We start from the raw sequence: 21,431 nt of genomic DNA, 5'->3' as shown, positions 1-21,431 counted from the left end.
TAACTAAAGTGAAAGTCAAGGGGAGCACTAGCCTCGAAGTAATGCCCTGATTATCCTGGCAAAACGGGAGGCGTGCAGCAGCTCCATGAGGCCTTCGTCGCTGTTCTCTTTGAGTTTCGCGGTTGTAAGCTTTCCAAGACACCTAGAGACCTTACTTCAGCACCCGTTTCGGTATCAGAAAACTGCCTACACCCAGGAAGCTCTGGTCCTGCGTGTATGCTGCGTACCAACTTACTATTTGGAGACTGATGGCACAAGGCTTCTTTGCCCATTTGGAAAGCTCCGTTCATGCGGCCTCCTTTATACCTGAAAAGCTTTGTTGTTGCCGCGGTTTTAGTCACTGCCTGCATGGTTCTGAGAAGATATTGAGTTTCCCGTAAGAAACCTTGTGCTTCCAGTTCCTAGTTGGAAGCTCACCCTGCTCTGCTCTATACCTAATGTGAAAGTCAACGTGAGGCCTAGCCTCGAAGGAAGTCCCTGATTTGCCTTGCCAAACGGGAGGCGTGGAGCAGCTCCATGAGGCCTTCTTCACTGTTCTGCTTTAGTTTCAAGGTAGATAGCTTTTCAAGACTCCTAGAGACCTTGTTTCAGCACCCGTTTTGCTACCATTATACTGAGTGAGACCAGGAAGCTCAGGGCCACGTAGGCAACTTCAGCCCCGTAGGCCTTTTGGAACACCCCAGTGTTGGCTAGAGAAAGGCAACACACTGCACCTTTCCTTGGGAGAGCCAGGTTATCTCAGGTCTACGCAGGATTCAGGAACACACTTCGAGACCGTCCGCCATTAAATGGATGTAACCTCATTCCCCTAGTTGAACTCTATTGAGAAAAACACTCTCTTCTAATCCCTTTTCACCTTTTACACTTAGAGTCACGCATCCTCAAGGAGGTGGTCGTTTGCATTCCAAGTACAATTTAAGCCCAGTTCTTGGTGTAACACTGTAGGTCTTTGACGGATGCACAGGCCCCTAAGTCTCCCTCGTGCATCCTTTGTTTAGGCACTTGGCTGCACGCAGAAAAGCGGTCGTAGAAAAAAGTTGAATCAGGGAAAGCCCCAGTGGGTATCGTGAATCTCTTTTGACTTGTTAGCATCAACATGTACTTATGCTGCGTGTCAATCTGGAAATGGGAAACTGATGCCACAACGCTTGTGTTCCCATTTTGAAAGCTTCATCATGCAGTCTAGAAGACACCTGAAAAGCATGGTTGTTGCTGGGGATTTAGTCACTGCCTGTCGGCTTCTGAGAAGAAAATGAGTTTTCCCGAAAGGACCTTGTGCTTCCAGTTCCTAGTTGGAAGCTCACCCTGCTCTCCTCTATACCAAAAGTGGAAGTCAACGTGAGCACTAACCTAAAAGTAAGGCCCTGATTATCCTTGCAAATCGGGAGGCATGCAGCAGCTCCATGAGGCCTTCCTCGCTGTTCTGCTTTAGTTTAACGGTAGTTAGCTTTCCAAGACTCCTAGGCACCTGGCTTCACCACCCGTTTCGGTATCAGAAAACTGCCTAGAGCCAGGAAGCTCTGGTGCTGCGTGTATGCTACGTATCAACCTAGAAATTGGAGACTGATGGCACAAGGCTTGTTTTCCCATTAGGAAGGCTCCGTTCATGCGGCCTCCTTTATACCTGAAAAGCATTGTTGTTGCCGGGGATTTAGTCACTGCCTGCATGGTTCCGAGAAGATATTCAGTTTTCCCAAAGAAACCTGGTGCTTCCAGTTCCTAGTTGGAAGCTCACTCTGCTCTGCTCTATAACTAAAGTGAAAGTCAAGGGAGGCACTAGCCTCGAAGTAATGCCCTGATTATCCTGGCAAAACGGGAGGCGTGCAGCAGCTCCATGAGGCCTTCATCGCTGTTCTCTTTTAGTTTCACGGTAGTAAGCTTTCCAAGACTCCTAGAGACCTTACTTCAGCACCCGTTTCGGTATCAGAAAACTGCCTACACCCAGGAAGCTCTGGTCCTGCGTGTATGCTGCGTACCAACTTACTATTTGGAGACTGAGGGCACAAGGCTTCTTTGTCCATTTGGAAAGCTCCGTTCATGCGGCCTCCTTTATACCTGAAAAGCATTGTTGTTGCCGGGGTTTTAGTCACTGCCTGCATGGTTCTGAGAAGATATGGAGTTTCCCGTAAGAAACCTTGTGCTTCCAGTTCCTAGTTGGAAGCTCACTCTGCTCTGCTCTATACCTAATGTGAAAGTCAACGTGAGCACTAGCCTCGAAGTAATGCCCTGATTTTCCTGGCAAAACGGGAGGCGTGCAGCAGCTCCATGAGGCCTTCATCGCTGTTCTCTTTGAGTTTCACGGTAGTAAGCTTTCCAAGACTCCTAGAGACCTTACTTCAGCACCCGTTACGGTATCAGAAAACTGCCTAGAGCCAGGAAGCTCTGGTCCTGCGTGTATGCTGCGTACAAACTTACTATTTGGAGACTGAGGGCACAAGGCTTCTTTGCCCATTTGGAAAGCTCCGTTCATGCGGCCTCCTTTATACCTGAAAAGCATTGTTGTTGCCGCGGTTTTAGTCACTGCCTGCATGGTTCTGAGAAGATATTGAGTTTCCCGTAAGAAACCTTGTGCTTCCAGTTCCTAGTTGGAAGCTCACCCTGCTCTGCTCTATACCTAATGTGAAAGTCAACGTGAGCCCTAGCCTCGAAGGAAGGCCCTGATTTGCCTTGCCAAACGGGAGGCGTGGAGCAGCTCCATGAGGCCTTCTTCACTGTTCTGCTTTAGTTTCAAGGTAGATAGCTTTTCAAGACTCCTAGAGACCTTGTTTCAGCACCCGTTTTGCTACCATTATACTGAGTGAGGCCAGGAAGCTCAGGGCCACGTAGGCAACTTCAGCCCCGTAGGCATTTTGGACACCCCAGTGTTGGCTAGAGAAAGGCAACACACTGCACTCTTCCTTCGGAGAGCCAGGTTACCTCAGCTCTACACAGGATTCAGGAAGCACTTCGAGACTGTCCGCCATTAAATGGATGTAACCTCATTCCCCTAGTTGAACTCTATTGAGAAAAACACTCTCTTCTAATCCCTTTTCACCTTTTACACTTAGAGTCACGCATCCTCAAGGAGGTGGTCGTTTGCATTCCAAGTACAATTTAAGCCCAGTTCTTGGTGTAACACTGTAGGTCTTTGACGGATGCACAGGCCCCTAAGTCTCCCTCGTGCATCCTTTGTTTAGGCACTTGGGTGCACGCAGAAAAGCGGTCGTAGAAAAAAGTTGAATCAGGGAAAGCCCCAGTGGGTATCGTGAATCTCTTTTGACTTGTTAGCATCAACATGTACTTATGCTGCGTGTCAATCTGGAAATGGGAAACTGATGCCACAACGCTTGTGTTCCCATTTTGAAAGCTTCATCATGCAGTCTAGAAGATACCTGAAAAGCATGGTTGTTGCTGGGGATTTAGTCACTGCCTGTCGGCTTCTGAGAAGAAAATGAGTTTTCCCGAAAGGACCTTGTGCTTCCAGTTCCTAGTTGGAAGCTCACCCTGCTCTCCTCTATACCAAAAGTGGAAGTCAACGTGAGCACTAACCTAAAAGTAAGACCCTGATTATCCTTGCAAATCGGGAGGCATGCAGCAGCTCCATGAGGCCTTCCTGGCTGTTCTGCTTTAGTTTAACGGTAGTAAGCTTTGCAAGACTCCTAGGCACCTTGCTTCAGCACCCGTTTCGGTATCAGAAAACTGCCTAGAGCCAGGAAGCTCTGGTCCTGCGTGTATGCTGCGTATCAACCTAGAAATTGGAGACTGATGGCACAAGGCTTGTTTTCCCATTAGGAAGGCTCCGTTCATGCGGCCTCCTTTATACCTGAAAAGCATTGTTGTTGCCGTGGTTTTAGTCACTGCCTGCATGGTTCTGAGAAGATATTGAGTTTTCCCAAAGAAACCTGGTGCTTCCAGTTCCTAGTTGGAAGCTCACCCTGCTCTGCTCTATAACTAAACTGAAAGTCAAGGGGAGCACTAGCCTCGAAGTAATGCCCTGATTATCCTGGCAAAACGGGAGGCGTGCAGCAGCTCCATGAGGCCTTCATCGCTGTTCTCTTTTAGTTTCACGGTAGTAAGCTTTCCAAGACTCCTAGAGACCTTACTTCAGCACCCATTTCGGTATCAGAAAACTGCCTACACCCAGGAAGCTCTGGTCCTGCGTGTATGCTGCGTACCAACTTACTATTTGGAGACTGAGGGCACAAGGCTTCTTTGCCCATTTGGAAAGCTCCGTTCATGCGGCCTCCTTTATACCTGAAAAGCATTGTTGTTGCCGGGGTTTTAGTCACTGCCTGCATGGTTCTGAGAAGATATTGAGTTTCCCGTAAGAAACCTTGTGCTTCCAGTTCCTAGTTGGAAGCTCACTCTGCTCTGCTCTATACCTAATGTGAAAGTCAACGTGAGCACTAGCCTCGAAGTAATGCCCTGATTATCCTGGCAAAACGGGAGGCGTGCAGCAGCTCCATGAGGCCTTCATCGCTGTTCTCTTTTAGTTTCACGGTAGTAAGCTTTCCAAGACTCCTAGAGACCTTACTTCAGCACCCGTTTCGGTATCAGAAAACTGCCTAAACCCAGGACGCTCTGGTCCTGCGTGTATGCTGCGTACCAACTTACTATTTGGAGACTGATGGCACAAGGCTTCTTTGCCCATTTGGAAAGCTCCGTTCATGCGGCCTCCTTTATACCTGAAAAGCATTGTTGTTGCCGGGGTTTTAGTCACTGCCTGCATGGTTCTGAGAAGATATTGAGTTTTCCCGTAAGAAACCTTGTGCTTCCAGTTCCTAGTTGGAAGCTCACCCTGCTCTGCTCTATAACTAAAGTGAAAGTCAAGGGGAGCACTAGCCTCGAAGTAATGCCCTGATTATCCTGGCAAAACGGGAGGCGTGCAGCAGCTCCATGAGGCCTTCATCGCTGTTCTCTTTTAGTTTCACGGTAGTAAGCTTTCCAAGACTCCTAGAGACCTTACTTCAGCACCCGTTTCGGTATCAGAAAACTGCCTACACCCAGGAAGCTCTGGTCCTGCGTGTATGCTGCGTACCAACTTACTATTTGGAGACTGAGGGCACAAGGCTTCTTTGTTCATTTGGAAAGCTCCGTTCATGCGGCCTCCTTTATACCTGAAAAGCATTGTTGTTGCCGGGGTTTTAGTCACTGCCTGCATGGTTCTGAGAAGATATGGAGTTTCCCGTAAGAAACCTTGTGCTTCCAGTTCCTAGTTGGAAGCTCACTCTGCTCTGCTCTATACCTAATGTGAAAGTCAACGTGAGCACTAGCCTCGAAGTAATGCCCTGATTTTCCTGGCAAAACGGGAGGCGTGCAGCAGCTCCATGAGGCCTTCATCGCTGTTCTCTTTGAGTTTCACGGTAGTAAGCTTTCCAAGACTCCTAGAGACCTTACTTCAGCACCCGTTACGGTATCAGAAAACTGCCTAGAGCCAGGAAGCTCTGGTCCTGCGTGTATGCTGCGTACAAACTTACTATTTGGAGACTGAGGGCACAAGGCTTCTTTGCCCATTTGGAAAGCTCCGTTCATGCGGCCTCCTTTATACCTGAAAAGCATTGTTGTTGCCGCGGTTTTAGTCACTGCCTGCATGGTTCTGAGAAGATATTGAGTTTCCCGTAAGAAACCTTGTGCTTCCAGTTCCTAGTTGGAAGCTCACCCTGCTCTGCTCTATACCTAATGTGAAAGTCAACGTGAGCCCTAGCCTCGAAGGAAGGCCCTGATTTGCCTTGCCAAACGGGAGGCGTGGAGCAGCTCCATGAGGCCTTCTTCACTGTTCTGCTTTAGTTTCAAGGTAGATAGCTTTTCAAGACTCCTAGAGACCTTGTTTCAGCACCCGTTTTGCTACCATTATACTGAGTGAGGCCAGGAAGCTCAGGGCCACGTAGGCAACTTCAGCCCCGTAGGCATTTTGGACACCCCAGTGTTGGCTAGAGAAAGGCAACACACTGCACTCTTCCTTCGGAGAGCCAGGTTACCTCAGCTCTACACAGGATTCAGGAAGCACTTCGAGACTGTCCGCCATTAAATGGATGTAACCTCATTCCCCTAGTTGAACTCTATTGAGAAAAACACTCTCTTCTAATCCCTTTTCACCTTTTACACTTAGAGTCACGCATCCTCAAGGAGGTGGTCGTTTGCATTCCAAGTACAATTTAAGCCCAGTTCTTGGTGTAACACTGTAGGTCTTTGACGGATGCACAGGCCCCTAAGTCTCCCTCGTGCATCCTTTGTTTAGGCACTTGGGTGCACGCAGAAAAGCGGTCGTAGAAAAAAGTTGAATCAGGGAAAGCCCCAGTGGGTATCGTGAATCTCTTTTGACTTGTTAGCATCAACATGTACTTATGCTGCGTGTCAATCTGGAAATGGGAAACTGATGCCACAACGCTTGTGTTCCCATTTTGAAAGCTTCATCATGCAGTCTAGAAGATACCTGAAAAGCATGGTTGTTGCTGGGGATTTAGTCACTGCCTGTCGGCTTCTGAGAAGAAAATGAGTTTTCCCGAAAGGACCTTGTGCTTCCAGTTCCTAGTTGGAAGCTCACCCTGCTCTCCTCTATACCAAAAGTGGAAGTCAACGTGAGCACTAACCTAAAAGTAAGACCCTGATTATCCTTGCAAATCGGGAGGCATGCAGCAGCTCCATGAGGCCTTCCTGGCTGTTCTGCTTTAGTTTAACGGTAGTAAGCTTTGCAAGACTCCTAGGCACCTTGCTTCAGCACCCGTTTCGGTATCAGAAAACTGCCTAGAGCCAGGAAGCTCTGGTCCTGCGTGTATGCTGCGTATCAACCTAGAAATTGGAGACTGATGGCACAAGGCTTGTTTTCCCATTAGGAAGGCTCCGTTCATGCGGCCTCCTTTATACCTGAAAAGCATTGTTGTTGCCGTGGTTTTAGTCACTGCCTGCATGGTTCTGAGAAGATATTGAGTTTTCCCAAAGAAACCTGGTGCTTCCAGTTCCTAGTTGGAAGCTCACCCTGCTCTGCTCTATAACTAAAGTGAAAGTCAAGGGGAGCACTAGCCTCGAAGTAATGCCCTGATTATCCTGGCAAAACGGGAGGCGTGCAGCAGCTCCATGAGGCCTTCATCGCTGTTCTCTTTTAGTTTCACGGTAGTAAGCTTTCCAAGACTCCTAGAGACCTTACTTCAGCACCCGTTTCGGTATCAGAAAACTGCCTACACCCAGGAAGCTCTGGTCCTGCGTGTATGCTGCGTACCAACTTACTATTTGGAGACTGAGGGCACAAGGCTTCTTTGCCCATTTGGAAAGCTCCGTTCATGCGGCCTCCTTTATACCTGAAAAGCATTGTTGTTGCCGGGGTTTTAGTCACTGCCTGCATGGTTCTGAGAAGATATTGAGTTTCCCGTAAGAAACCTTGTGCTTCCAGTTCCTAGTTGGAAGCTCACTCTGCTCTGCTCTATACCTAATGTGAAAGTCAACGTGAGCACTAGCCTCGAAGTAATGCCCTGATTATCCTGGCAAAACGGGAGGCGTGCAGCAGCTCCATGAGGCCTTCATCGCTGTTCTCTTTTAGTTTCACGGTAGTAAGCTTTCCAAGACTCCTAGAGACCTTACTTCAGCACCCGTTTCGGTATCAGAAAACTGCCTAAACCCAGGACGCTCTGGTCCTGCGTGTATGCTGCGTACCAACTTACTATTTGGAGACTGATGGCACAAGGCTTCTTTGCCCATTTGGAAAGCTCCGTTCATGCGGCCTCCTTTATACCTGAAAAGCATTGTTGTTGCCGGGGTTTTAGTCACTGCCTGCATGGTTCTGAGAAGATATTGAGTTTTCCCATAAGAAACCTTGTGCTTCCAGTTCCTAGTTGGAAGCTCACCCTGCTCTGCTCTATAACTAAAGTGAAAGTCAAGGGGAGCACTAGCCTCGAAGTAATGCCCTGATTATCCTGGCAAAACGGGAGGCGTGCAGCAGCTCCATGAGGCCTTCGTCGCTGTTCTCTTTGAGTTTCGCGGTTGTAAGCTTTCCAAGACACCTAGACACCTTACTTCAGCACCCGTTTCGGTATCAGAAAACTGCCTACACCCAGGAAGCTCTGGTCCTGCGTGTATGCTGCGTACCAACTTACTATTTGGAGACTGAGGGCACAAGGCTTCTTTGCCCATTTGGAAAGCTCCGTTCATGCGGCCTCCTTTATACCTGAAAAGCATTGTTGTTGCCGCGGTTTTAGTCACTGCCTGCATGGTTCTGAGAAGATATTGAGTTTCCCGTAAGAAACCTTGTGCTTCCAGTTCCTAGTTGGAAGCTCACCCTGCTCTGCTCTATACCTAATGTGAAAGTCAACGTGAGCCCTAGCCTCGAAGGAAGGCCCTGATTTGCCTTGCCAAACGGGAGGCGTGGAGCAGCTCCATGAGGCCTTCTTCACTGTTCTGCTTTAGTTTCAAGGTAGATAGCTTTTCAAGACTCCTAGAGACCTTGTTTCAGCACCCGTTTTGCTACCATTATACTGAGTGAGGCCAGGAAGCTCAGGGCCACGTAGGCAACTTCAGCCCCGTAGGCATTTTGGACACCCCAGTGTTGGCTAGAGAAAGGCAACACACTGCACTCTTCCTTCGGAGAGCCAGGTTACCTCAGCTCTACACAGGATTCAGGAAGCACTTCGAGACTGTCCGCCATTAAATGGATGTAACCTCATTCCCCTAGTTGAACTCTATTGAGAAAAACACTCTCTTCTAATCCCTTTTCACCTTTTACACTTAGAGTCACGCATCCTCAAGGAGGTGGTCGTTTGCATTCCAAGTACAATTTAAGCCCAGTTCTTGGTGTAACACTGTAGGTCTTTGACGGATGCACAGGCCCCTAAGTCTCCCTCGTGCATCCTTTGTTTAGGCACTTGGGTGCACGCAGAAAAGCGGTCGTAGAAAAAAGTTGAATCAGGGAAAGCCCCAGTGGGTATCGTGAATCTCTTTTGACTTGTTAGCATCAACATGTACTTATGCTGCGTGTCAATCTGGAAATGGGAAACTGATGCCACAACGCTTGTGTTCCCATTTTGAAAGCTTCATCATGCAGTCTAGAAGATACCTGAAAAGCATGGTTGTTGCTGGGGATTTAGTCACTGCCTGTCGGCTTCTGAGAAGAAAATGAGTTTTCCCGAAAGGACCTTGTGCTTCCAGTTCCTAGTTGGAAGCTCACCCTGCTCTCCTCTATACCAAAAGTGGAAGTCAACGTGAGCACTAACCTAAAAGTAAGACCCTGATTATCCTTGCAAATCGGGAGGCATGCAGCAGCTCCATGAGGCCTTCCTGGCTGTTCTGCTTTAGTTTAACGGTAGTAAGCTTTGCAAGACTCCTAGGCACCTTGCTTCAGCACCCGTTTCGGTATCAGAAAACTGCCTAGAGCCAGGAAGCTCTGGTCCTGCGTGTATGCTGCGTATCAACCTAGAAATTGGAGACTGATGGCACAAGGCTTGTTTTCCCATTAGGAAGGCTCCGTTCATGCGGCCTCCTTTATACCTGAAAAGCATTGTTGTTGCCGTGGTTTTAGTCACTGCCTGCATGGTTCTGAGAAGATATTGAGTTTTCCCAAAGAAACCTGGTGCTTCCAGTTCCTAGTTGGAAGCTCACCCTGCTCTGCTCTATAACTAAACTGAAAGTCAAGGGGAGCACTAGCCTCGAAGTAATGCCCTGATTATCCTGGCAAAACGGGAGGCGTGCAGCAGCTCCATGAGGCCTTCATCGCTGTTCTCTTTTAGTTTCACGGTAGTAAGCTTTCCAAGACTCCTAGAGACCTTACTTCAGCACCCGTTTCGGTATCAGAAAACTGCCTAGAGCCAGGAAGCTCTGGTCCTGCGTGTATGCTGCGTACCAACTTACTATTTGGAGACTGAGGGCACAAGGCTTCTTTGCCCATTTGGAAAGCTCCGTTCATGCGGCCTCCTTTATACCTGAAAAGCATTGTTGTTGCCGGGGTTTTAGTCACTGCCTGCATGGTTCTGAGAAGATATTGAGTTTCCCGTAAGAAACCTTGTGCTTCCAGTTCCTAGTTGGAAGCTCACTCTGCTCTGCTCTATACCTAATGTGAAAGTCAACGTGAGCACTAGCCTCGAAGTAATGCCCTGATTATCCTGGCAAAACGGGAGGCGTGCAGCAGCTCCATGAGGCCTTCATCGCTGTTCTCTTTTAGTTTCACGGTAGTAAGCTTTCCAAGACTCCTAGAGACCTTACTTCAGCACCCGTTTCGGTATCAGAAAACTGCCTAAACCCAGGACGCTCTGGTCCTGCGTGTATGCTGCGTACCAACTTACTATTTGGAGACTGATGGCACAAGGCTTCTTTGCCCATTTGGAAAGCTCCGTTCATGCGGCCTCCTTTATACCTGAAAAGCATTGTTGTTGCCGGGGTTTTAGTCACTGCCTGCATGGTTCTGAGAAGATATTGAGTTTTCCCATAAGAAACCTTGTGCTTCCAGTTCCTAGTTGGAAGCTCACCCTGCTCTGCTCTATAACTAAAGTGAAAGTCAAGGGGAGCACTAGCCTCGAAGTAATGCCCTGATTATCCTGGCAAAACGGGAGGCGTGCAGCAGCTCCATGAGGCCTTCGTCGCTGTTCTCTTTGAGTTTCGCGGTTGTAAGCTTTCCAAGACACCTAGACACCTTACTTCAGCACCCGTTTCGGTATCAGAAAACTGCCTACACCCAGGAAGCTCTGGTCCTGCGTGTATGCTGCGTACCAACTTACTATTTGGAGACTGAGGGCACAAGGCTTCTTTGCCCATTTGGAAAGCTCCGTTCATGCGGCCTCCTTTATACCTGAAAAGCATTGTTGTTGCCGCGGTTTTAGTCACTGCCTGCATGGTTCTGAGAAGATATTGAGTTTCCCGTAAGAAACCTTGTGCTTCCAGTTCCTAGTTGGAAGCTCACCCTGCTCTGCTCTATACCTAATGTGAAAGTCAACGTGAGCCCTAGCCTCGAAGGAAGGCCCTGATTTGCCTTGCCAAACGGGAGGCGTGGAGCAGCTCCATGAGGCCTTCTTCACTGTTCTGCTTTAGTTTCAAGGTAGATAGCTTTTCAAGACTCCTAGAGACCTTGTTTCAGCACCCGTTTTGCTACCATTATACTGAGTGAGGCCAGGAAGCTCAGGGCCACGTAGGCAACTTCAGCCCCGTAGGCATTTTGGACACCCCAGTGTTGGCTAGAGAAAGGCAACACACTGCACTCTTCCTTCGGAGAGCCAGGTTACCTCAGCTCTACACAGGATTCAGGAAGCACTTCGAGACTGTCCGCCATTAAATGGATGTAACCTCATTCCCCTAGTTGAACTCTATTGAGAAAAACACTCTCTTCTAATCCCTTTTCACCTTTTACACTTAGAGTCACGCATCCTCAAGGAGGTGGTCGTTTGCATTCCAAGTACAATTTAAGCCCAGTTCTTGGTGTAACACTGTAGGTCTTTGACGGATGCACAGGCCCCTAAGTCTCCCTCGTGCATCCTTTGTTTAGGCACTTGGGTGCACGCAGAAAAGCGGTCGTAGAAAAAAGTTGAATCAGGGAAAGCCCCAGTGGGTATCGTGAATCTCTTTTGACTTGTTAGCATCAACATGTACTTATGCTGCGTGTCAATCTGGAAATGGGAAACTGATGCCACAACGCTTGTGTTCCCATTTTGAAAGCTTCATCATGCAGTCTAGAAGATACCTGAAAAGCATGGTTGTTGCTGGGGATTTAGTCACTGCCTGTCGGCTTCTGAGAAGAAAATGAGTTTTCCCGAAAGGACCTTGTGCTTCCAGTTCCTAGTTGGAAGCTCACCCTGCTCTCCTCTATACCAAAAGTGGAAGTCAACGTGAGCACTAACCTAAAAGTAAGACCCTGATTATCCTTGCAAATCGGGAGGCATGCAGCAGCTCCATGAGGCCTTCCTGGCTGTTCTGCTTTAGTTTAACGGTAGTAAGCTTTGCAAGACTCCTAGGCACCTTGCTTCAGCACCCGTTTCGGTATCAGAAAACTGCCTAGAGCCAGGAAGCTCTGGTCCTGCGTGTATGCTGCGTATCAACCTAGAAATTGGAGACTGATGGCACAAGGCTTGTTTTCCCATTAGGAAGGCTCCGTTCATTCGGCCTCCTTTATACCTGAAAAGCATTGTTGTTGCCGTGGTTTTAGTCACTGCCTGCATGGTTCTGAGAAGATATTGAGTTTTCCCAAAGAAACCTGGTGCTTCCAGTTCCTAGTTGGAAGCTCACCCTGCTCTGCTCTATAACTAAACTGAAAGTCAAGGGGAGCACTAGCCTCGAAGTAATGCCCTGATTATCCTGGCAAAACGGGAGGCGTGCAGCAGCTCCATGAGGCCTTCATCGCTGTTCTCTTTTAGTTTCACGGTAGTAAGCTTTCCAAGACTCCTAGAGACCTTACTTCAGCACCCGTTTCGGTATCAGAAAACTGCCTAGAGCCAGGAAGCTCTGGTCCTGCGTGTATGCTGCGTACCAACTTACTATTTGGAGACTGAGGGCACAAGGCTTCTTTGCCCATTTGGAAAGCTCCGTTCATGCGGCCTCCTTTATACCTGAAAAGCATTGTTGTTGCCGGGGTTTTAGTCACTGCCTGCATGGTTCTGAGAAGATATTGAGTTTCCCGTAAGAAACCTTGTGCTTCCAGTTCCTAGTTGGAAGCTCACTCTGCTCTGCTCTATACCTAATGTGAAAGTCAACGTGAGCACTAGCCTCGAAGTAATGCCCTGATTATCCTGGCAAAACGGGAGGCGTGCAGCAGCTCCATGAGGCCTTCATCGCTGTTCTCTTTTAGTTTCACGGTAGTAAGCTTTCCAAGACTCCTAGAGACCTTACTTCAGCACCCGTTTCGGTATCAGAAAACTGCCTAAACCCAGGACGCTCTGGTCCTGCGTGTATGCTGCGTACCAACTTACTATTTGGAGACTGATGGCACAAGGCTTCTTTGCCCATTTGGAAAGCTCCATTCATGCGGCCTCCTTTATACCTGAAAAGCATTGTTGTTGCCGGGGTTTTAGTCACTGCCTGCATGGTTCTGAGAAGATATTGAGTTTTCCCGTAAGAAACCTTGTGCTTCCAGTTCCTAGTTGGAAGCTCACCCTGCTCTGCTCTATAACTAAAGTGAAAGTCAAGGGGAGCACTAGCCTCGAAGTAATGCCCTGATTATCCTGGCAAAACGGGAGGCGTGCAGCAGCTCCATGAGGCCTTCGTCGCTGTTCTCTTTGAGTTTCGCGGTTGTAAGCTTTCCAAGACACCTAGAGACCTTACTTCAGCACCCGTTTCGGTATCAGAAAACTGCCTACACCCAGGAAGCTCTGGTCCTGCGTGTATGCTGCGTACCAACTTACTATTTGGAGACTGATGGCACAAGGCTTCTTTGCCCATTTGGAAAGCTCCGTTCATGCGGCCTCCTTTATACCTGAAAAGCTTTGTTGTTGCCGCGGTTTTAGTCACTGCCTGCATGGTTCTGAGAAGATATTGAGTTTCCCGTAAGAAACCTTGTGCTTCCAGTTCCTAGTTGGAAGCTCACCCTGCTCTGCTCTATACCTAATGTGAAAGTCAACGTGAGCCCTAGCCTCGAAGGAAGGCCCTGATTTGCCTTGCCAAACGGGAGGCGTGGAGCAGCTCCATGAGGCCTTCTTCACTGTTCTGCTTTAGTTTCAAGGTAGATAGCTTTTCAAGACTCCTAGAGACCTTGTTTCAGCACCCGTTTTGCTACCATTATACTGAGTGAGACCAGGAAGCTCAGGGCCACGTAGGCAACTTCAGCCCCGTAGGCCTTTTGGAACACCCCAGTGTTGGCTAGAGAAAGGCAACACACTGCACCTTTCCTTGGGAGAGCCAGGTTATCTCAGGTCTACGCAGGATTCAGGAACACACTTCGAGACCGTCCGCCATTAAATGGATGTAACCTCATTCCCCTAGTTGAACTCTATTGAGAAAAACACTCTCTTCTAATCCCTTTTCACCTTTTACACTTAGAGTCACGCATCCTCAAGGAGGTGGTCGTTTGCATTCCAAGTACAATTTAAGCCCAGTTCTTGGTGTAACACTGTAGGTCTTTGACGGATGCACAGGCCCCTAAGTCTCCCTCGTGCATCCTTTGTTTAGGCACTTGGCTGCACGCAGAAAAGCGGTCGTAGAAAAAAGTTGAATCAGGGAAAGCCCCAGTGGGTATCGTGAATCTCTTTTGACTTGTTAGCATCAACATGTACTTATGCTGCGTGTCAATCTGGAAATGGGAAACTGATGCCACAACGCTTGTGTTCCCATTTGGAAAGCTTCATCATGCAGTCTAGAAGACACCTGAAAAGCATGGTTGTTGCTGGGGATTTAGTCACTGCCTGTCGGCTTCTGAGAAGAAAATGAGTTTTCCCGAAAGGACCTTGTGCTTCCAGTTCCTAGTTGGAAGCTCACCCTGCTCTCCTCTATACCAAAAGTGGAAGTCAACGTGAGCACTAACCTAAAAGTAAGGCCCTGATTATCCTTGCAAATCGGGAGGCATGCAGCAGCTCCATGAGGCCTTCCTCGCTGTTCTGCTTTAGTTTAACGGTAGTTAGCTTTCCAAGACTCCTAGGCACCTGGCTTCACCACCCGTTTCGGTATCAGAAAACTGCCTAGAGCCAGGAAGCTCTGGTGCTGCGTGTATGCTACGTATCAACCTAGAAATTTGAGACTGATGGCACAAGGCTTCTTTGCCCATTAGGAAGGCTCCGTTCATGCGGCCTCCTTTATACCTGAAAAGCATTGTTGTTGCCGGGGATTTAGTCACTGCCTGCATGGTTCCGAGAAGATATTCAGTTTTCCCAAAGAAACCTGGTGCTTCCAGTTCCTAGTTGGAAGCTCACCCTGCTCTGCTCTATAACTAAAGTGAAAGTCAAGGGGAGCACTAGCCTCGAAGTAATGCCCTGATTATCCTGGCAAAACGGGAGGCGTGCAGCAGCTCCATGAGGCCTTCATCGCTGTTCTCTTTTAGTTTCACGGTAGTAAGCTTTCCAAGACTCCTAGAGACCTTACTTCAGCACCCGTTTCGGTATCAGAAAACTGCCTACACCCAGGAAGCTCTGGTCCTGCGTGTATGCTGCGTACCAACTTACTATTTGGAGACTGAGGGCACAAGGCTTCTTTGTTCATTTGGAAAGCTCCGTTCATGCGGCCTCCTTTATACCTGAAAAGCATTGTTGTTGCCGGGGTTTTAGTCACTGCCTGCATGGTTCTGAGAAGATATGGAGTTTCCCGTAAGAAACCTTGTGCTTCCAGTTCCTAGTTGGAAGCTCACTCTGCTCTGCTCTATACCTAATGTGAAAGTCAACGTGAGCACTAGCCTCGAAGTAATGCCCTGATTTTCCTGGCAAAACGGGAGGCGTGCAGCAGCTCCATGAGGCCTTCATCGCTGTTCTCTTTGAGTTTCACGGTAGTAAGCTTTCCAAGACTCCTAGAGACCTTACTTCAGCACCCGTTACGGTATCAGAAAACTGCCTAGAGCCAGGAAGCTCTGGTCCTGCGTGTATGCTGCGTACAAACTTACTATTTGGAGACTGAGGGCACAAGGCTTCTTTGCCCATTTGGAAAGCTCCGTTCATGCGGCCTCCTTTATACCTGAAAAGCATTGTTGTTGCCGCGGTTTTAGTCACTGCCTGCATGGTTCTGAGAAGATATTGAGTTTCCCGTGAGAAACCTTGTGCTTCCAGTTCCTAGTTGGAAGCTCACCCTGCTCTGCTCTATACCTAATGTGAAAGTCAACGTGAGCCCTAGCCTCGAAGGAAGGCCCTGATTTGCCTTGCCAAACGGGAGGCGTGGAGCAGCTCCATGAGGCCTTCTTCACTGTTCTGCTTTAGTTTCAAGGTAGATAGCTTTTCAAGACTCCTAGAGACCTTGTTTCAGCACCCGTTTTGCTACCATTATACTGAGTGAGGCCAGGAAGCTCAGGGCCACGTAGGCAACTTCAGCCCCGTAGGCATTTTGGACACCCCAGTGTTGGCTAGAGAAAGGCAACACACTGCACTCTTCCTTCGGAGAGCCAGGTTACCTCAGCTCTACACAGGATTCAGGAAGCACTTCGAGACTGTCCGCCATTAAATGGATGTAACCTCATTCCCCTAGTTGAACTCTATTGAGAAAAACACTCTCTTCTAATCCCTTTTCACCTTTTACACTTAGAGTCACGCATCCTCAAGGAGGTGGTCGTTTGCATTCCAAGTACAATTTAAGCCCAGTTCTTGGTGTAACACTGTAGGTCTTTGACGGATGCACAGGCCCCTAAGTCTCCCTCGTGCATCCTTTGTTTAGGCACTTGGGTGCACGCAGAAAAGCGGTCGTAGAAAAAAGTTGAATCAGGGAAAGCCCCAGTGGGTATCGTGAATCTCTTTTGACTTGTTAGCATCAACATGTACTTATGCTGCGTGTCAATCTGGAAATGGGAAACTGATGCCACAACGCTTGTGTTCCCATTTTGAAAGCTTCATCATGCAGTCTAGAAGATACCTGAAAAGCATGGTTGTTGCTGGGGATTTAGTCACTGCCTGTCGGCTTCTGAGAAGAAAATGAGTTTTCCCGAAAGGACCTTGTGCTTCCAGTTCCTAGTTGGAAGCTCACCCTGCTCTCCTCTATACCAAAAGTGGAAGTCAACGTGAGCACTAACCTAAAAGTAAGACCCTGATTATCCTTGCAAATCGGGAGGCATGCAGCAGCTCCATGAGGCCTTCCTGGCTGTTCTGCTTTAGTTTAACGGTAGTAAGCTTTGCAAGACTCCTAGGCACCTTGCTTCAGCACCCGTTTCGGTATCAGAAAACTGCCTAGAGCCAGGAAGCTCTGGTCCTGCGTGTATGCTGCGTATCAACCTAGAAATTGGAGACTGATGGCACAAGGCTTGTTTTCCCATTAGGAAGGCTCCGTTCATGCGGCCTCCTTTATACCTGAAAAGCATTGTTGTTGCCGTGGTTTTAGTCACTGCCTGCATGGTTCTGAGAAGATATTGAGTTTTCCCAAAGAAACCTGGTGCTTCCAGTTCCTAGTTGGAAGCTCACCCTGCTCTGCTCTATAACTAAACTGAAAGTCAAGGGGAGCACTAGCCTCGAAGTAATGCCCTGATTATCCTGGCAAAACGGGAGGCGTGCAGCAGCTCCATGAGGCCTTCATCGCTGTTCTCTTTTAGTTTCACGGTAGTAAGCTTTCCAAGACTCCTAGAGACCTTACTTCAGCACCCGTTTCGGTATCAGAAAACTGCCTAAAGCCAGGAAGCTCTGGTCCTGCGTGTATGCTGCGTACCAACTTACTATTTGGAGACTGAGGGCACAAGGCTTCTTTGCCCATTTGGAAAGCTCCGTTCATGCGGCCTCCTTTATACCTGAAAAGCATTGTTGTTGCCGGGGTTTTAGTCACTGCCTGCATGGTTCTGAGAAGATATTGAGTTTCCCGTAAGAAACCTTGTGCTTCCAGTTCCTAGTTGGAAGCTCACTCTGCTCTGCTCTATACCTAATGTGAAAGTCAACGTGAGCACTAGCCTCGAAGTAATGCCCTGATTATCCTGGCAAAACGGGAGGCGTGCAGCAGCTCCATGAGGCCTTCATCGCTGTTCTCTTTTAGTTTCACGGTAGTAAGCTTTCCAAGACTCCTAGAGACCTTACTTCAGCACCCGTTTCGGTTTCAGAAAACTGCCTAAACCCAGGACGCTCTGGTCCTGCGTGTATGCTGCGTACCAACTTACTATTTGGAGACTGATGGCACAAGGCTTCTTTGCCCATTTGGAAAGCTCCGTTCATGCGGCCTCCTTTATACCTGAAAAGCATTGTTGTTGCCGGGGTTTTAGTCACTGCCTGCATGGTTCTGAGAAGATATTGAGTTTTCCCGTAAGAAACCTTGTGCTTCCAGTTCCTAGTTGGAAGCTCACCCTGCTCTGCTCTATAACTAAAGTGAAAGTCAAGGGGAGCACTAGCCTCGAAGTAATGCCCTGATTATCCTGGCAAAACGGGAGGCGTGCAGCAGCTCCATGAGGCCTTCGTCGCTGTTCTCTTTGAGTTTCGCGGTTGTAAGCTTTCCAAGACACCTAGACACCTTACTTCAGCACCCGTTTCGGTATCAGAAAACTGCCTACACCCAGGAAGCTCTGGTCCTGCGTGTATGCTGCGTACCAACTTACTATTTGGAGACTGATGGCACAAGGCTTCTTTGCCCATTTGGAAAGCTCCGTTCATGCGGCCTCCTTTATACCTGAAAAGCTTTGTTGTTGCCGCGGTTTTAGTCACTGCCTGCATGGTTCTGAGAAGATATTGAGTTTCCCGTAAGAAACCTTGTGCTTCCAGTTCCTAGTTGGAAGCTCACCCTGCTCTGCTCTATACCTAATGTGAAAGTCAACGTGAGCCCTAGCCTCGAAGGAAGGCCCTGATTTGCCTTGCCAAACGGGAGGCGTGGAGCAGCTCCATGAGGCCTTCTTCACTGTTCTGCTTTAGTTTCAAGGTAGATAGCTTTTCAAGACTCCTAGAGACCTTGTTTCAGCACCCGTTTTGCTACCATTATACTGAGTGAGACCAGGAAGCTCAGGGCCACGTAGGCAACTTCAGCCCCGTAGGCCTTTTGGAACACCCCAGTGTTGGCTAGAGAAAGGCAACACACTGCACTCTTCCTTCGGAGAGCCAGGTTACCTCAGCTCTACACAGGATTCAGGAAGCACTTCGAGACTGTCCGCCATTAAATGGATGTAACCTCATTCCCCTAGTTGAACTCTATTGAGAAAAACACTCTCTTCTAATCCCTTTTCACCTTTTACACTTAGAGTCACGCATCCTCAAGGAGGTGGTCGTTTGCATTCCAAGTACAATTTAAGCCCAGTTCTTGGTGTAACACTGTAGGTCTTTGACGGATGCACAGGCCCCTAAGTCTCCCTCGTGCATCCTTTGTTTAGGCACTTGGGTGCACGCAGAAAAGCGGTCGTAGAAAAAAGTTGAATCAGGGAAAGCCCCAGTGGGTATCGTGAATCTCTTTTGACTTGTTAGCATCAACATGTACTTATGCTGCGTGTCAATCTGGAAATGGGAAACTGATGCCACAACGCTTGTGTTCCCATTTTGAAAGCTTCATCATGCAGTCTAGAAGATACCTGAAAAGCATGGTTGTTGCTGGGGATTTAGTCACTGCCTGTCGGCTTCTGAGAAGAAAATGAGTTTTCCCGAAAGGACCTTGTGCTTCCAGTTCCTAGTTGGAAGCTCACCCTGCTCTCCTCTATACCAAAAGTGGAAGTCAACGTGAGCACTAACCTAAAAGTAAGGCCCTGATTATCCTTGCAAATCGGGAGGCATGCAGCAGCTCCATGAGGCCTTCCTGGCTGTTCTGCTTTAGTTTAACGGTAGTAAGCTTTGCAAGACTCCTAGGCACCTGGCTTCAGCACCCGTTTCGGTATCAGAAAACTGCCTAGAGCCAGGAAGCTCTGGTCCTGCGTGTATGCTGCGTATCAACCTAGAAATTGGAGACTGATGGCACAAGGCTTGTTTTCCCATTAGGAAGGCTCCGTTCATGCGGCCTCCTTTATACCTGAAAAGCATTGTTGTTGCCGTGGTTTTAGTCACTGCCTGCATGGTTCTGAGAAGATATTGAGTTTTCCCAAAGAAACCTGGTGCTTCCAGTTCCTAGTTGGAAGCTCACCCTGCTCTGCTCTATAACTAAACTGAAAGTCAAGGGGAGCACTAGCCTCGAAGTAATGCCCTGATTATCCTGGCAAAACGGGAGGCGTGCAGCAGCTCCATGAGGCCTTCATCGCTGTTCTCTTTTAGTTTCACGGTAGTAAGCTTTCCAAGACTCCTAGAGACCTTACTTCAGCACCCGTTTCGGTATCAGAAAACTGCCTAGAGCCAGGAAGCTCTGGTCCTGCGTGTATGCTGCGTACCAACTTACTATTTGGAGACTGAGGGCACAAGGCTTCTTTGCCCATTTGGAAAGCTCCGTTCATGCGGCCTCCTTTATACCTGAAAAGCATTGTTGTTGCCGGGGTTTTAGTCACTGCCTGCATGGTTCTGAGAAGATATTGAGTTTCCCGTAAGAAACCTTGTGCTTCCAGTTCCTAGTTGGAAGCTCACTCTGCTCTGCTCTATACCTAATGTGAAAGTCAACGTGAGCACTAGCCTCGAAGTAATGCCCTGATTATCCTGGCAAAACGGGAGGCGTGCAGCAGCTCCATGAGGCCTTCATCGCTGTTCTCTTTTAGTTTCACGGTAGTAAGCTTTCCAAGACTCCTAGAGACCTTACTTCAGCACCCGTTTCGGTATCAGAAAACTGCCTAAACCCAGGACGCTCTGGTCCTGCGTGTATGCTGCGTACCAACTTACTATTTGGAGACTGATGGCACAAGGCTTCTTTGCCCATTTGGAAAGCTCCGTTCATGCGGCCTCCTTTATACCTGAAAAGCATTGTTGTTGCCGGGGTTTTAGTCACTGCCTGCATGGTTCTGAGAAGATATTGAGTTTTCCCGTAAGAAACCTTGTGCTTCCAGTTCCTAGTTGGAAGCTCACCCTGCTCTGCTCTATAACTAAAGTGAAAGTCAAGGGGAGCACTAGCCTCGAAGTAATGCCCTGATTATCCTGGCAAAACGGGAGGCGTGCAGCAGCTCCATGAGGCCTTCGTCGCTGTTCTCTTTGAGTTTCGCGGTTGTAAGCTTTCCAAGACACCTAGAGACCTTACTTCAGCACCCGTTTCGGTATCAGAAAACTGCCTACACCCAGGAAGCTCTGGTCCTGCGTGTATGCTGCGTACCAACTTACTATTTGGAGACTGATGGCACAAGGCTTCTTTGCCCATTTGGAAAGCTCCGTTCATGCGGCCTCCTTTATACCTGAAAAGCTTTGTTGTTGCCGCGGTTTTAGTCACTGCCTGCATGGTTCTGAGAAGATATTGAGTTTCCCGTAAGAAACCTTGTGCTTCCAGTTCCTAGTTGGAAGCTCACCCTGCTCTGCTCTATACCTAATGTGAAAGTCAACGTGAGCCCTAGCCTCGAAGGAAGGCCCTGATTTGCCTTGCCAAACGGGAGGCGTGGAGCAGCTCCATGAGGCCTTCTTCACTGTTCTGCTTTAGTTTCAAGGTAGATAGCTTTTCAAGACTCCTAGAGACCTTGTTTCAGCACCCGTTTTGCTACCATTATACTGAGTGAGACCAGGAAGCTCAGGGCCACGTAGGCAACTTCAGCCCCGTAGGCCTTTTGGAACACCCCAGTGTTGGCTAGAGAAAGGCAACACACTGCACCTTTCCTTGGGAGAGCCAGGTTATCTCAGGTCTACGCAGGATTCAGGAACACACTTCGAGACCGTCCGCCATTAAATGGATGTAACCTCATTCCCCTAGTTGAACTCTATTGAGAAAAACACTCTCTTCTAATCCCTTTTCACCTTTTACACTTAGAGTCACGCATCCTCAAGGAGGTGGTCGTTTGCATTCCAAGTACAATTTAAGCACAGTTCTTGGTGTAACACTGTAGGTCTTTGACGGATGCACAGGCCCCTAAGTCTCCC

This window comes from Balaenoptera borealis (assembly GCF_965194805.1).
Source record: "Balaenoptera borealis genome assembly, contig: HAP1_SCAFFOLD_941, whole genome shotgun sequence".
Lineage (NCBI taxonomy): Eukaryota > Metazoa > Chordata > Mammalia > Artiodactyla > Balaenopteridae > Balaenoptera > Balaenoptera borealis.
The sequence above is the reverse complement of the archived record's forward strand: the minus strand, read 5'-3'. Positions refer to the sequence as shown.